Source organism: Paramisgurnus dabryanus, chromosome 8 (genome assembly GCF_030506205.2).
Source record: "Paramisgurnus dabryanus chromosome 8, PD_genome_1.1, whole genome shotgun sequence".
In the NCBI taxonomy this organism is placed as follows: Eukaryota; Metazoa; Chordata; class Actinopteri; order Cypriniformes; family Cobitidae; genus Paramisgurnus; species Paramisgurnus dabryanus.
In genome coordinates, this window is record NC_133344.1 from 35,980,788 (window position 1) to 35,994,001 (window position 13,214).

The 13,214-nt window shown below is 35.9% G+C and overlaps 1 long non-coding RNA gene across 1 annotated transcript; it reads left to right on the forward strand.

The window, feature by feature from the left end:
• Positions 1 to 9,914: 9,914 nt before the first annotated feature.
• On the forward strand, positions 9,915 to 12,585 carry LOC135770514 (uncharacterized). The gene is made up of 3 exons (XR_010542662.2): positions 9,915 to 10,163; positions 11,116 to 11,180; positions 11,551 to 12,585. It is a non-coding gene; the product is annotated as an uncharacterized lncRNA (long non-coding RNA).
• Positions 12,586 to 13,214: the final 629 nt, after the last annotated feature.

A 13,214-nucleotide genomic window follows, 5' to 3' on the forward strand; every position in this document is an offset into this window, starting at 1 on the left:
GTCAACTCTTCAACACTTGAGAAATAGACCTCTCATCTGCTATCCTTCTCCATCAGTCGGTCTCTCACTCTGTCTCTCGCTCTCTTTCTGTCTTTACCACCTGTCTGTCAGTTTTATGTCATTCAATACTTTTTCACAGCACTTTTTCAGTGTCAGTTCTACTCATCTTTTAACTTATTTTTTTTTTGTATTTTCGTTTCTTTCCTCATTGTTCTCTGGTAATGACTCCTTAACACCAATGTAATATTTCACCTGCTCTGTGTCTTGTTTGTAGCTGCAGTCAATTTGAAGATGGTCAGATGCTTAGATCTGTAAATATCTGAAAATAATCTGACATCAAATCATTATCTATGTGCTGCTGCTTCAGGTACATGTGTGTGAATCTTTTCAGCTGATTCGCTAGCAAATGTAATCTAAATGAAAGCAAATAAAAAAGTAAAAGAAAATATTTTGTAACATGAACTTAAATTTTAATCTATTTCTCACAAAAAAACTATTTCCACAAATCAAATCCTCTATATTTCTGGCATGCATGGGTGTGATTGTACAGTGGAGAAGAAATGGAATAGTCTTGTATTTGGATCAGTCAGTACATAGAAAGTAAATGTATACCAATTTTATACCCATCTTTTAATACACTGGAACATTGAAATAAGGCTGTTATAAAATCTAATCATAGTTTTTAAATATTTTTTATATATTTTTTCATCAGTCACCCTCATTGCGGCTGAGCGTCCCTAATACCAATATTACTTAGAATCGCCTCTGGTGACGATTTTGTATTTTGGACAAATCCTAGGGTTGTAACATGTAAAAACGTTTCTGGATATTTTCTGCACTTAATAAAGTTATATACCTTCTATGTAAATATCAAAGAACAATTTAACATACTAGTTTAATGCATTCTTTGACACCTTTAAAGAAATCACCAAAGCAATGTCTGTGGTAACTGTGGTATTACATTTTACATTTAGTAATAACCTTATAAATTAGATATTTGTACCAAGTTAGATAGGTTTGGCCACACCCACCAGTGTCATATGGAATCACTCAAAACTAATCAGTCAAGTATGTTTGTTAATCTGTAATTTAACAACAACAACGTGAAAATAATTTACTTGTTAAACAAGTACACAAGGAATGCATTACCTGATACTTATTGCTTACATGTGAAAAGTGCTTTTGTCTCACATAGGGTGACAAAAATAGTCAATGACAAAAATGAATGTAGGTAAATACAGTTTTTATTCTATGGCACCATTAAAGACATTTGTTAGGTCAGGTGAATAATGCATATCCATGAAACATTTCTCAACAAATCAGAATAAAGAATTTAACAGCCCCTTGGTATAATTATCAATAAATGTGACAATTAAATAAGAATTAATAAAGACAGAATAATGAGTAATTGTGTTAAGAGTGATAAACTATGAGATTTTTTTTTATATAAAAATGGTCCCAAGCTGTCATTGGGGCAGTATGCTTTGAATATGTCCTAATATGACCTCTTTAAATGCAAAAGTTAACTTAAAAGCGTTCTGCCTCAGTGTCAGCTTGGGACCATTTTATCTGACCGTGTAGAAAACCGATGACTAAAGGAGGAACTGCGGTGGGACACAAGTGTGTTTGTGTTGTTCTTCACTCCCATTAAAGTCAAAAATCTAATTGTCTTCCTGACAAAAGGCAGCTGATCCATTTGAACCTGAAACTAGTCCAGCTGGAGCAGTTATCTGAGACGAACAGTAATGGAGGATAGTCAAGTTTCTGCTTTGCTTCACAGAACCGTACTTCTGTTACCATGGGGACACCATGGGCTATTTCAGGAGAAAGTTGGACAAGGAAGAACAGAAATTGGCCCAATTTATGATTTGCACACAGTGATGTTGAAATAAAGACACATGCTGAGAGTGCAGTTGTTTGTCCCACAGGACTCACTTTACAAACACCAGTCAATGTGAGATCAGAAGAAGAAAACACAGTGATCATGATCTAATGGGCTTAATCTGTTCTCTTATTCAAGGTGATTGAAGTTTTGGGTAAGGCTATGTGAGGGCACTGTCTGTGGACTGTGTGAAAGTTTCTGGACTATCAACAAATGTTTAGTTTTTTAAGCATTTGGTTTTTACTATTATGCCGATTCTGCAAGTCATCTGTAAACTTGACCACAAGTGTACCTTTCAATTTAGGGTTGCCAACTTAATTTAATTCTAATCTATAGGCATTTCTACACATGCTAATAACTCAAATCTAATACATTTCACATTTGTCTGTCTCCATTATCACTGTAAAATCTTTTAAATGAGTTGCTGTGCAGAAGTGTTTTGTACTGTTCAGGTGCTTGAGGTATTCGTTCCACTCAAGAAATGTATATGGATTGAGTCAGATTATCTCTATAATTACTCATAGCTCTTTATATAGACTAACACATGAGTGATTCTGGGAATCTGCTTTCAATGAAAGATGAGCTGTCTGTATGAGAGCGGCCTGATGCTTACACAGAGATCGTGATTGGATTTAGTTCTCTTCCATTACTGGAGAAAAAACACACCTGAAATGTAAAACCAGTTTTCTTTACTTTGATGACAAATCAGTTCTGCTGCAGATGTGTCAGTACTATGCAAAATGTTTCTTTATCATAGACTGTAAAAAAATATGGACGTATTGTCCGTGACGTCACCCATTGATTTGTGAAGATCGTTTTTGAAGCTTAAAGTAGGTGTTGCCTGCCGTCGCCATATTGGCTGCGCGTCACCGCGAATCACTCGCGGACACCGAAAATAGGTAAAGAGGCGGGACATGGGTGAAGCTGAGGTGGCTGGTTGCTCAAACCACGCCCGCCTAGCTTGATTCTAGAGACAGCAGTGGCTGTTCAACCATCACTTAAGCGGTCACACCCTTAATTATGCAGAAGTTTAGGCCTAATATAATTTTAACGGATGAGTTACAAAAAAATTCACCCCCTTCACAGTTGTGACGAAGGGCAAAATTAGCTATACGGACCAAAAACAATGTTTGTACCAGGCTATAAACATATTTTCTACTGTAAAGTTGGACGTTTTAACATGGAGGTCTATGGGAATTGACTCCCTTTTGGAGCCTGCCTCAAGCAGCCAGTCGATGAATTGCAGTTTAAGTCACTTCCGTATTGGCTTCATCAGAGAGATCGGAAGGTTGCCCCTCGGTTTTTAGTAATATCATAGAGACAATGAAAAAGAAATCCGTTAACTGTGTCTCAAAATAAAATACTGATAAATAGCTGATTTAAATGAAATTGGGGCCCTCACTATTAATGTAACACAATACTAAACGATCATTACAGTGCTAAAGTACATTATAGTATTTTTAGGAGAATCTATACTTGGGATTTTATATTTGGGTCAACTTTCACTTTTAATGCACTTAAATAAAATGTATACTTTTACTCTGTATACTTGCACTATAATTAAACAGATTTATTCTTAACCAGCCACTGTCAGTATATGATGCTGGATATAAAGGCCTTCCAGAACCCAATATCAACTTCCAAGACATGAAAATGTGTAATGGATGTGAAGTCAGTGTACACGTAAATTGTTTATTACATGACAGAGCAACGAGTTTATCAGCTGTTGTCAACATCTACTGCAGTGTTTCACCTAAATTCATGAATTCATGAGAAGATAAACATGTTAACAGAAGAGATGCTAAAGCGTAAAGTATATTAGAATAAGATAAATAATGTTTTTATTAAATGTAAGTCTAGCAGATTGGAAATATAAAATTATGAACTTGAAAATTAGCATAATAGGGGCTCTTTAATGAATCTGTTGTTAAGTTGTTATATGAACATGAATCCATCACTAAATAAACTGTTAATATTGATCATGTCTTTTTTAGTAAAATAGCACTAGGAGTACTACACGCTGAACTCTACTTTACAATGACAACCCATCTCCCAGCTACAGAGTGGAAATTAAATGGTTTCCATTCCATCACACACAAAAGAGACACCAGGAGAGATCAGCATCTGCTGCAGATGTCATCCATCAGATCTCTGAAGCGAGGAGTAAAACATCACTTCTCAAAGCTGAAATGGTTCAGCATCACTGCAATCTGCCATGACTACAATTTTTTGATCTCAATTATGTTGCAATAATATGGCTCATTGTTACAACAAGTACAGTTAATACCACTGTGCCACCAAACTAAAACTAAAATGTGTTAGTTTGTGCCCCGCTCACCCGTAAATTCAGTCCTTTTCAAAATATATTTACACAGTTTTATACATTTGACATTGTGACTTCATTTAACACGTTTGCCATGCATCTTACCATTTCGTCATATCTTAGGACAGGTCAGCATTAATTTGTCATAAAATGTAATCTGAAATTCATAAAACCTCCAAGCATAGACAAAACACAATGGCCCTCATTTATCAAAAGTGCGTACACCAAATTTCCAGCGTACACCTTGCGTACACCCAAAACCACGGTGACTTTGAGATTTATCAATATGGACGTTGGCGTACGGCACGCTCAAATCCTACGCCAGCTCAGGAGGTGGTGTACGCACATTTTGAGTTAGTGCAGAAATGCGCAAACAATTCCTAACACCACAAAACGCACTGACAAACTAAAATATATGATATATTATGACCCAATGTAAAAAAAACATAGTAATTATAAACTTCAGTGTTTATTTTTATGCAACAATGTTCAATGTTTAATTTGTGAGACTTTACCAAAGCATTTGATTTGTATGCATATGTATTCCTTCAGTTGAGAGCCTGTGCGCTTTACCTGATGTTTCAGAGCGAGCATGTGAACGGAGCTTAGTGGGAGCGGAGCGGTGCGGTAACATTACCATCAAAGCACCTTTCCGAAAATTCCGCTCCCTCAGCACCGCTCGTTGAACCCAGAACGCCCTTTGATAATTTGCTAGTTCGAGAATCTGTAAAAACGTCTAGCAATAAGTTATGGAATTCAAGCCTTATACATAAATGTAAAGTAAAAATCAAAGTTAAGATTGAGCAGGAAGAAAAAATTGAAAGGGACTGCGGAGAGACTGTAAAGAGTTAGCAAATATTCTTCCTGGAATCTGAAGCGGCACATTGCAAGAAAGCACAAGGATGTGCTACGAAAACATGGTAATGCATCAAAAGGTAAGCTAGTTACATACCATTCGATGATAAATAAATACAGATGAGGTAAGGTAAAATGCTTGTGTTGAATGGAGCCGTAAATCCGATCATGATGACATGCGGACAAAATTATGGCCACAAATAATTTTTTATGCTATGGACACTTCTTTTTCTTATTTAGTCTAAAGTATGGCCATAAATTTAGAATTTGTTCCCAATATTCAACAGTTTGTTCCTTGGAATTAATTATTATAATATTTAGAATATTTCGTAATTACTATTACAATTATGAATTAGCTTAGCTAAAACATGTGGATGTCGTGGAAACAAATTGTTAATTTGAATTATATCCGGAGCTCCGTATCAAACTGGATCTAAGATACAGCTAACAAACAACTGTATGTAAATACAGAACAACACACTACAAAAGTTACTACATCATTTTAAAATATTATATAAAAAAATTAACTGAACCATTAAGCAGACATAGAATTTAGATGTAGGCAACAGTAATTAATAATAATAATAAATAATTATTCTTCTAAATATCAATTAATAATAAAAATAATAATAAGAAAATTACAAATTGTCATCCAATTATTAATGTGTCTTTAATCCCACTCTTTAAACTGCCAAATAAAACAATTTTGTTTCTTTTCACTTCCCCGGATTCTCTTCTTTGCCGTCTTTCGTGTGTCAATGGCGTAAAATGAGGGCGTGGGGGAGGCGGAGACTTGAATTTATATGGGCGTGTTATTCTAATGACGCTCGTTTTCGGCCGCGGCATTTATGAAGGGCAGATATTGCGTACACCTGAATATCAACGGTACACACAGTTTCATAAATCAGGCGGTGAGAGGAGTGTAAGCATAATCTTACGCCAACATATACGCCCGTTTCTACGCAAGAATGATAAATGAGGGCCAATGTGCTTAAAAGAACAATACACAAACAGTTACAGTCTTTCATGTCTTACGGTAATTAAACACATCACACTGCTCATGTTGAGTGAATTTCAATTGTTGGAGCAGAGTGGGCAAATTTGCAGACTTTTAATGACACAATTGCGGAGGTTCAAATATGTCTCATTGCGCATGCTTAGAAATAAAACGTTTAGGATTGTGGATAATGTAGTATTAAAGGTGCCCTTCCTCTGTCGTTTTTATTGTTTATACTGTTGTCTGAGGTCTACTCATGACGTTTGCATGGTTTTTACATCCAAAAACATCAAAAGCAATAAGTAATAGGCCATTTTGTACCCTGATTTTGAAGCTGGTTAGAGAAATGATCCGTTTTAATGGGCGGGCTGCATTGACGACTTGGAAGTAAACGCCCACTGCTATGATTGGATAACAGTTTTTCGTTCAAACTAACTTTCAATTTAATCTCATGTGTAATCAGTTTAATGTTAGGTGAGTGTCTTAAGACACAGTGTCTTTCTTACACACATAATCATAAACCCTTTTGACACACACACGCGTGTCTTTTATTGTAAACCCACGCACAAAAACACACACACACGTGTCTTTTATCGTAAACCCTTTTGATGCGCGTGTAGCAGCGCACGCACGCACAAACACACACACACACACACACACACACACACGTCTTTTACATAAACCCTTGATGCGCGTGTTACGAATGCACAAACACACACACACGTGTCTTTTATCACATTTGATGCGTGTGCATCATGAATTCGCGTGAATCGTGTCCCTCTGAAGAAAAATCCCGGCCGCAACTGATAGTGACACATAGTACTAAAGTGTTTTACTCACACAAACACAAGGTCTTTTATCATAAACCCTTTCAAAGCGTGTGCAGCATGAATTCGCGTCCCTCGGAAGAGAAAACATCGGCCGCCAGAGTGACACATATAGTACTAAAGTGTTTTACTCACACAAACACCCGTGTCTTTTATCATAAACCCTTTCAAAGCGTGTGCAGCATGAATTCGCGTCCCTCAGAAGAGAAAACACCGGCCGCCACAGTGACACATAGTACTAAAGTGTTTTACTCACACACACACGCGTGTGTCTTTTATCATAAACCCTTTCAACGTGTGTGCAGTGCGTCCCTCGGAAGAGAAAACACCGGCCGCCACAGTGACACATAGTACTAAAGTGTTTTACTCTCACACACTTGCGTGTCTTTTATCATAAACCCTTTCAAAGAGTGTGCAGCATGAATTCGCGTCCCTCGGAAGAGAAAACACCGGCCGCCACAGTGACACATAGTACTAAAGTGTTTTACTCACATAAGCTGCGCCATTCTGTCCGGATCCAATATTGATAGAGGAGCATTGCTTTTTAATCGCAGTCTCTCTTCAAATCCAGCGTTCTTCTGAACATCCATACATGTAGCAACTGTTATGATTCCTTCGTTTAATAGGAATGATGTCTCTCAACAAAAACAATGGCCAGAATATGGTACGGTTGACGTTTAGCCAACCTTGCTGTAACTTGTTATGAAAACTAACTCAACTACATGTAATATGTGGGCGCGGTCTCAAGTTGAAGAGCTCATGAATAGTAATGACCTCGATCAGTTCCACGTCACACTGATAAGCTTTTCAAACTGACCTGATTTCTCAGCTTATTTCTTTTCAGTGGCTAGAGCTGACAGAGGAGGTGGAAGTTAATTTTCACATTCACGACACAACACAAACACATATGGACCTAACACATATCAAAAAATACAAGTAAAAACGGTTTTATGTGGAAGGGCCTCTTTAACCCTTTAACTTCCACACCAAGAAAAAGGCATTTGAAAAAATTTTTGTTTGCACTTCTTATTTCCTTATGTCACCACTTAACACAATCAATGTAATTTTTTTCAACACATCCCATCATTTTAAAATCAGCCTCTACCAAATGGTTGATATGTCACTTAAAGGAATTCAAACACATACTATGGAAATTAGAAAATATTACCTATAATACTAATTTTTTACAAACATAATCAAAATAAAATGGTTTTGTATATTAAATCTTCTTTATTTATTGAAGTATACCATATTAAAATATTTCAGGTTTTCATTTTAACGCAGGACATGAAATGTTTTCAGGTTTTTTGCAATAAAAATGACCAAAAGTAACAAAAATAAGGACTTTCTGCATTTAAAACCTAAAATAAAAGAAGGCCAAAGATAGTAATACAATGGCATTTTAGTATTTTATGATTTAAGAAACACACTGTCAAGTTTTGTCTTTTTATTAGATAAATTAAAGGGGTCATGGCATGAAAATCTGAGATTTTCCATATTTAAGTGCTATGATTGGGTCCCCAGTGCTTCTATCAACCTAGAAAATGTGAGAAAGATCAACCCAGTAACTTAGTTTTGGTAAACCATTCTCTACAAGCATGTGAAAAAATAGGTAATTGAAATTTGGCTGCCCTTGTGATGTCAGAAGGAGCCCTTATTATAATAATACCAACCCTTAATTTGCACTTTCCAACCACAGCACTGCCATTTCCAGTGTTTTAATTCAGAGAGGGAGAGACAGAGAAAATAATTCACAGCACAACCAAGTTTCAATTTCAACAAACCACCATCATTTTGATCGGTGTTTGCACTTCATCCGCTCATTTGCATTTTAAAGGACACACCCAAAACGGCACATTTTGCTCTCACCTACAAAGTGGCAATTTTAACATGCTATAATAAATTATTTAAATGATATTTTGAGCTAAAACATCACATATGTGCTCTGGGGACACCAAAGATTTATTTGACATCTTTAAAAAGTCTGGTGACATGGCCCCTTTAACATTCTTTGTAAACCAGCAATGCTGTGTAGAGTAAGCCAAAGTTGCAAACAATCCTTCAAACAATTTAAAACATCATTTAAGAAGTAATTATTGATTAATTAATGAGTAATTATGATTTCCATACATTAATTATATGAATTCATTATAGTTATTTCAAAAAAATATCCAGAAGTGGCAAAAATACATACTTAAGAAATGATCTCAATATATTAAATAAGAAATAACAATAGCTGTGTGATATTAATAGCTGTGAATGATAAGAAATGTATATTTCATAGCAAATAGTACACTCTGACTGCAGAAATGGATGATCTGAAAACATTACCCTAGCTTTTCTACATTTACCATTAAGTGACAAATCAACCGTTTGGTTAAGCATGTTTTTGAAAAATTATTCAAAACATACAAAAGTTTTTTCATGGCACCAAGTAACATAATTTTGTAAAGTTAGGGCTCTTACAGTGTAATATGTCAAAAAATATGGTTTCCTTGCAAAATTTCAACAAGAGCAGTTCATATAACAGAAGTGATTTTTTTCTTTCTAAAATCCACATAACAAGATGTGTTGTGACAAGTGCTGTTGATTGACACATTGATATCTAGTGGATTTTTTTGGCAAAACATATCTTACACAAATAGTAGAGATGGCTCAATCAGCTTGAGTTACGTTAGGTACTCCTCTCAATAAAATATAGGGACTCAAAATGTGCTCAACTGTTTGGTTGAGCTGGCAGTTAAAGGGTTAAATAAGTAAAAAATAAGACTTATTTTAGTGAGGTTGTGGTGGTAGTAGGCAAACTTTGGCATCAACAGGGTATCTTTCAGGAGCTAAAAAAGAGAAAAGCAGTGGAAGAAAAGCAAGCTCAAAGTAAAGGTATGTTCTGATTTACATTGTTTAATGTGTATGCTAATTTAAAAACATAGAAAATGACCATCACCCTAAAAATGAACCCACATGAAAAAAAGACAATTATACAATATAATTTACTATAGTAAACTGTGGTAAAATTCTTCCACCACACTCTAAAAATGGCTGGGTTATTTTTTAACCCAAAATGCTGGGTTGAGTCTGTTGGGTTGTTTTGCTGGGTTAATTTTTAACATTTTAAACACTTTTTGGGTAGTTTCAGTTTTCTGGTTGTTGGGTTAAAACTGCTGGGTTATTATACTGGGTTGTTTGAAGAGGCTCACGTGCTTCGCGCCTTTGATGTTTGAATGTGCTCAGCAACGGTCGTTGTGAAAGGACAGAGTCACTGGAAGCAGTTGTTTCAAGGTAAGTTTATATGTTTTTGTAAACATTTCATGAATATAAACAAGATTATAACATTTTGCGAGACAGCAACGTGTTAATTTATACAGACTAAGACGACGGGTGTAATTTAGAGGAATGACGACTGTTACCTCAGATCGCCATTTACACAAATTGACTCGAATAATCGTTATAAGATGTTTAATATGGCATATTAATACAATTAATACAATTAATAAAATCGATGTTACAAAATCCCCATCATACGGTTGATTACGTTAACTCATGACAATTTCTGAAAGCCTTTAACAAAGCGAGTCAAAACCGGTACCGAGTCGACCTCCGCAACCCCACTTCGGCTTTTTGTGTCACACACACGCATAGATTTCCCAGCTTAGCAATAGCGACACTATTAAATTAAAGGTGATGACAAACGAGTTGCTTTCTTGTCATTCGATATGGAAAGACAGACCGCGAGGCGCGAGCACAAGTTAACTTAAATGGCGGCGGAGAATTGCGGAGCCGGCGTCTACTCTGTCACTGAAAGGCAGGGACAAGCAGCACATTCACTTCACAGTCGGTACGGCAGGTAACGCGTCAATAAATGAAAACGAAACAGCGTTTCCAAGAACCGGTGTCTTATATGTATATTGCTTGGTCCTCTCTTTTAAAATGAATCAATAATTTAAGTGTTTGGACATGAACTTGAAAGCATAAACGCATTTGTCACCAAGACACTGCGTGTCACTGCGTGTACAGTTTAACAAACATTTATATGTGTTATATAAATGAAGATGTGTTATTGAGTCGTATTTAGTTACTATTTTATATTAATTTAATAATATTCTTGGGTTGTCTCCTGTGATTTCAAGTTTATATTGACCAACCCTCTGAACTGTGGCTGATACTGTATCAGAGTTGTTATGTTTTTAGCAGAGATCAGATGTGATGTTGTTTTCCAATTCTTTTTTTCTAGAGTGTGCAGAGTTTTTATGTCCATCCATTAATGAGGCTAGCAAGACCTTCATACAACTTCAGCCAGTAAGTATAACATTTAATAACTCCTATTTAAAATATATTGGGAATGTCTTAATTATCTGCTGCATTTTATTCTGCAGCACTTTATTCTTTATAGTCAGATCATCCTATTTGTCAGTCTGTGTGGTTTGCAGCCTCTGTTGTTGGCACAACAATTAAAGGAGTGTAACACCAAAGTCTTATGCAAACCGACGACAGGCCATTGCATTTTTGGGGAAAAAAATCTCACACGTGGTGGTAATGCGGCCAGGGATGCAAAAGAAAGTCTTATAATTTTAATAAAATGTATAATTCACTTGGCCCACATGGTTTTCTGAACACTTAAATCTGATCATTTAGTTCAGACCACTAAAAGTTTTTTCCTCTTTTGTAGATTGCAAGAAATGTGGTGGAAGTTCTTCTCTGGACAGAATCCTCGAAATCCTTTCCTTTATTTCCTGGCCATGGGAAACATGCAACAGATCTCTCAATCTTTTTTCTCTATCAGTCTCTCTGATGGAGCCAATATGGAAGTGACTTAAACTGCAATTCGGCCAAGATGGCGACGGCACGCACCGCCTACTTTAGGCTTCAAAAATGCTCTTCACAACCAATGGGTGACATCACGGACACTACTTTCATATTTTTTTACAGTCTATGGTTTAAAGGCATTTTACGTGCTTGAAAATAAATACTCCAGGCAATGTGCATCTACTGTAGTCTGTCATTTTCCAAATGGATGAATCCTCTGCTGTTCGGTTCCTTTGTACATCTTTGTTCGTGAGGAGTAACTTTAATAAATGAAGTATTTTTAGTCAAATACATTCCATACTCTGAAACTTGGAACATCTGTTCTGTAAAAAACTTTACACATCTGTAAATGATTTTACTTTTAATTTAACAATTACATTGTTTATTTTCTTACACTGCTGCAGTTTTGTTTATGTACATTTCAGTATTTCATTTATATATTGTATATACTTATATACAAATTCTGTCTTAAATTCAAACAAATTGATTTAACCTGTTACATTGTTACTTCAATGTGCATAATTTCTGATATTTAATAAATATATTTATACTTGATGTCAGTAAGCAGCAGTCCTTTAAATGATTTTGCAACTGCCAACTGTAAAAATGTAAGAGTTTGTAGTTATTTTGAAGTCAAATAAACATTTATTTGGTGTTCACAATGGTCTTGATTTACAATAAAGCACATGATAAAAATAACCCAACAAGAATAACCCAAACCCAGAATATTAATCTCATAAGTGGTTAAAATGACTACACGTTGGGTTTTTTCAACAACCCAACCTGCTGGGTTAAAATGTGTTACCCAACGTGTTGGGTTACTTTAACCCAGCATGTGTTCTGTCCAATATTTACCCAGCGCTGGGTTGCCAATTGGGTTGTTTTTAACCCAACCATTTTTAGAGTGCACTTGATCCAGCTGACTGTCCCTCTGTCTTATCAAATGCAAGTAGAATTTTTTTCGTAAACAGAGGTCCATTGCAACCAAATTCTGAATACACATTTCCTAAGAGGGAAGATGGCAGATCATGCCACCACAACTATTTTTACAGAACCCTGGTAAATGGGGAGCAAATGAGGAGAAGCTGGCTAAGCTATTCACCTAAAGCCAATGCACTCTTTGGCTATTGCTGTTAACTGTTTTCTGTTAAAGAGCACAACATAGTCAGAAGAGGAATAAATGACTGAAAAAATGCATCATCTTATTTAAACATCCATGAGATCTCTCCTGAACACATCAAATATTTGGCAGCATGGAAGGAGTTAGAGATGCATCTCAAAAATGGAAAACTATAGACATGCAAGAAATGTCACTACTAGAGTCTAAAAAAAGACTAGATAGATGTTCTTAACAGTTTTGTAGCCATTATACAGTCTCTGGCTTGCAGAATCCTAGCATTAACTCTTTCACCGCCAGCGTTTTTAAAAAAAGTTGCCAGCCAGCGCCAGCGTTTTTCATGATTTTCACCAAAGTTTAATGCCTTCCAGAAAATGTTCTTCTTTAAATAAATAAACATACAATATACC